Below are 5000 nucleotides of genomic sequence, written 5' to 3'. Positions count from 1 at the left end.
AAAAGAAAGAGAGAGAGATGAGAGATAGAAAGAGAGAGAGAGATGAGAGATAGAAAGAGAGAGAGAGAAATAGAAAAAGATAGAAAGAGAGAGATGAGAGATAGAAAGAGAGAGAGAGAGATGAGAGAAAGTTGGAAATTAGTCTACACTGGACGATACAATTTCAGTGATAGACTACACGATTAGTATCCAATCACCTGACACCCATCCGACGATTGGCTATTCATCGCATAAAGTATCCGGTCACAATATTCTCAGTTCATGGGAAACGGGAGCCATGCTTGTTTTATTTGTTTCTATTTCATTATTATGGTTATTATCATTGTCATTGTTATTGTTATTGATATTATCGTTGTCTGTATTGTTATCGTTATCATTGCTATGATGTTATTGTTGTGATCATTATTATTATTACCATTATCATAATCATTATCGTTATTTCATTGTTATTATCATTATTACTATTATTATATTTTTTTATTATTACACTTAGTATCATCATTACTATTATTAGTATTAATATTACTATTATTATCATTATTGTTATCATTATTATTATAATTATTATTATTATTATCATCACCAAAATTATCATCATCATCATTATCCATATTATCACTATTATCATTACTATGAAAGCAAATCATTTATTTTGTGAATTATCTTTACTTAAGCTTATCCTTTACTTTGATATACGAAAATAACTTTGATAACATTAGATTAATTGTGTTATGTTAAAAAAAAAATGCTTCACATACTCTATATTCACTCGTAAGAGAGAAAGAGAGAGAGAGAGAGAGAGAGAAGAGAGAGAGAGAGAGAGAGAGAGAGAGAGAGAGAGAGAGAGAGAGAGAGAGAGAGAGAGAGAGAGAGAGAGAGAGAGAGAGAGAGAGAGAGGACGGAGGGAAGGAAAAGAGAGAGAGAGAGAGAGAGAGAGAGAGAGAGAGAGAGAGAGAGAGAGAGAGAGAGAGAGAGAGAGAGAGAGAGAGAGAGAGAGAGAGAGAGAGAGAGAGAGAAGAGAGAGAGAGAGACAGAGAGAGAAGAGAGAGAGAGAAGAGAGAGAGAGAGAGAGAGAGAGAGAGAGAGAGAGAGAGAGAGAAGAGAGAGAGAGAGAGAGAGAGAGAGAGAGAAGAGAGAGAGAGAGAGAGAGAAGAGAGAGAAGAGAGAGAAAAGAGAGGAGAGAGAGAGAGAGAGAGAGAGAGAGAGAGAGAGGCAGAACGAAAGGGGGGGGAGGCGAAGGAGAATGAAAAAGGAAAATAGAAAGAACAGAGAGAGACAGAGAGGACAAAGAGGGGAACAAAATGAATTAAGAGAGAGAGGAATACAGACACTGGAATATGACATAACATACACAGGAGGTCGAACTATACACATGAAACACAAACACAACAATCATACACATAAACACACAAAAACACACACAGACACATATACACAACTACACACACATACACATACGCGCACGCAACACACATACACGAGAGAAACACACAGACAGACATACACATGAGAGACATAAACGCACACACACACACACCAGAAATGCATACTTTTTCAAGCTTCAGATTTTTTTTGTGTGTGTTTTTATTTTATTTACAAGATACAGTTCAGATTTATTTTTTTTTGTGTGTGTGTGTGTTTTATTTTATTTATAAGATACAGCTTTCATGTTAATCATTAGCCAAGAAGAATAAAACAAGAAGCAGAAGAAGAAGAAGACCAGGAAGGAGAAGAATGAGAAGATGAAGAGGAGGAAGAAGATGATGAAGAGGAAGAGGAAGAGGAAGAAAAGGAGAAGATGAAGAAGAAGAAGAAAGGGAAAAAAACGAAAAAGAGAAGAATATAAAGAAGAAGAAAAAGGAGAAGACGAAGAAGAAGAAAGAGAAGAAAAAGATAGCGATGAAGAAGAATGAAAAGAGAGAAAAGGAGAAGAGGAAAAAAAAATAAATAAAGACAAAGACAATGAAAACACTTGGCTTGTCACATGTCTCAAAATATCTTCGTGAAACAATGTCGCCACTCTTTTCATCTGTCTCGTCAGTCACTTCTATCGTCTTGTGCAAAATCTTCAGATGAAAAGGATCGATATTCAGACACACGAATACACACACATATTCAGACACACACACACACACATGCACATACACGCACACACACACATATTGTTTTCACACACATACGCACATACAAATGAAGGCGCGACCGCTAATATACTCTCCCGACTACAGCCCCCCCCCCCCACCTATATCTTCCTTTTCCACCCATCCACTCCTTCCCCCTCTCTCTATTCCTCTTCCCTTTCCTAATTTCCACCTATATCCACTTTCTCTACCCCCCCCCCCTCACCACTCCCACTCCCCACTCTTTCTGTCTTCCATTTTCTCTTCTTTTTTTCTTTTTCTTTTTTTTTTAATCTCTGTCTGTCTCTCTTTCTACTTAATTTGAGGTATTGATACCTACAATGATTCCAAATCATATTAATTATGAAAATAATAATGATGGTTCTTCTTATATTCTCCGTGAGTGAACAACATAAAAAAAAGAATATTCTACTTGGTAGATAATTATTTGGCGCATATATTAAAAAAAAAATGTTCAAGTAAAACAACCACAATGAATACAGAATACTTTCTATTTCATTAATATATATCATCTATTATCTTATTATGCAACTACGCACGTTGTCTTGATTATGTTTTTATCTCTCTGAAAGGAAAAATAAATTCATGAAAATTCACTAGTAAAAAAAACAAAAAATTAAAAAATTAAAAAACGACGGAATAGCAATGAAATAAATGCTTTCAATACCTACACATTTTATAGTTCAAATGATAAAGCCAAATATTGATACTTTCTGAAGAGACACCATATCTCGAGAAGGAAGTCAAGTAGTGTCCTAATTGAAGTAAATGTCGGAGAAGCGAGAGTAAAGAGTGGCCCAAACCCGGTGCCCGAAAGAACGATACCCCTTCCCTATGATATATATATATATATATATATATATATATATATATATATATATATAGAGAGAGAGAGAGAGAGAGAGAGAGAGAGAGAGAGAGAGAGAGAGAGAGAGAGAGAGAGAGAGAGAGAGAGAGAGTAAGAGAAAGAGAGAGAGAGACAGTAAGAGAAAGAGAGAGAGAGAGAGACAGGCAGACAAACAAATAGAGACTGAAACAGAGAAATAGAGAGAGAAAGATAAAAAAAAAAAAAAAGAGACGAAGTGATTTGCAGAAATAAAAAAACAATAACAAAAATACAGATTACTGTTAATTTACGAATCAATCAAGAGTTTGTTTGTTTTTTTCTCTCTTTCTTTCTTTCTTTCTTTTTCTTCTTTATTCTTCCATAAACACCGACATCAAAGCCACCAACCCAGATAGCAACATTAATGATGAACAGAAAACGCATAAAGCTGATTGCAACAAGTGTAACAATAAAAATATGAATGAGAGTGAATAGCTAATGGTGTATTAGATGCTTTTTACGTGATATGAATAATAATTTCGTCAGGTAACAGAAGAATAAAAGATAATAAAAGGGAATAAAAGAGAGGGAGGAAAAATAAACACAGAATCATTAGGAGCAACAAAACTGCATCAATGATCATCGTTGCAAATACTACAAGAGTGATAGATGCAACAGCAATTATGATAGAAGCAATAGCACAAAAAGAAGGATAGCATTGGTAACAATGGTGATGATGAGGATGATAGTACTAACGATAAAAATCATTCTGATTATTTTTGTTAGTATTATTATGATTATTATTATCACTATCATTATCATTGTTATTACTATTGTTATTATCATTATCAATATTATTATTATTATTATTATTATTATTATCATTATTATCATTATTAATATTATTAATATTATTATCATTATTATTATTATTATTATCATCCTTATCATCATCATCACTATTATCATTATCCTTACTGTAAAAATATACAATAATAATCATTATCATTACAAATTAAATCATCATTATCATTATCATCAATCGATGATGATAATAATAGTAATTGATAACAATAATGATAATGATGATGATAATTATAATTGAATAAAAGAAATAATCATAATAATAACTGCAGTAGTAACAATGGTCATAATGATAATGATGATAACAATGATAATGGTAAAAGCAATGGAAATGGAGGAGGGGAAGTTAATGATAATGATGATAATGATAATAATGGTAATAATAATGATATTATTATTGTTAATTTATAAAAAATATTTTCAGGGCACCGAGCCGCGCAACGACACTTTATCATTCCCAATATATCAATGGTCTTTCTTTACTTAATACATCTATATCATACAGCAATTATAATAACTCCATGGCCATGATATGAAACCAAAATGGTACAGGAAATCGAAAAGTTAAAATCGATAACGCAACTCGAGTATATCACCTCAACGTAACCCGGAACCACTGAGGGGAAAATCCGATTTCGAAAGCTGAGAGGATCTCGAGGAAGATTTTTCCTGGGATGTTTCCCTCGATTAAGTGAAGTTGCTTTTGGGATATTCAGTTGTGTGGCATTTTTTCATCGTGTTTTCTGAATTACGAGGGATAGGACTTTTACTCTGTGTGTGTGTGTGTGTGTGTGTGTGTGTGTGTGTGTGTGTGTGTGTGTGTGTGTGTGTGTGTGTGTGTGTGTGTGTGTGTGTGCAACCGTGATTCCAATAGCGTACTCAACCAGTGTAACTTGATAACTAGGAATCAATCAGATTAATAACCTAATTCTCTGAAGGAGCTATTAACACTGATTTTTGATGTAACTGAATAAGATTATTATTATTATGAATATCATACGTGCTGCGCAGTAAGGTTTGTATTTTGGGACCATTTCAGCGACTATTCATCTAACATATGTCTGTGGAGATTTTTATGAACCTCCCTAGATTAGGTCGGGGGGTGGGGGGGGGGGGGGGTGGGAAGGGGGAGAGGAATAGCCGCATAGGGCTAGGGCGGATGAGGGTGG

Source organism: Penaeus japonicus, unplaced genomic scaffold (genome assembly GCF_977035675.1).
Source record: "Penaeus japonicus unplaced genomic scaffold, GWHDUDI00000001_assembly GWHDUDI00000040, whole genome shotgun sequence".
In the NCBI taxonomy this organism is placed as follows: Eukaryota; Metazoa; Arthropoda; class Malacostraca; order Decapoda; family Penaeidae; genus Penaeus; species Penaeus japonicus.
The sequence above is the reverse complement of the archived record's forward strand: the minus strand, read 5'-3'. Positions refer to the sequence as shown.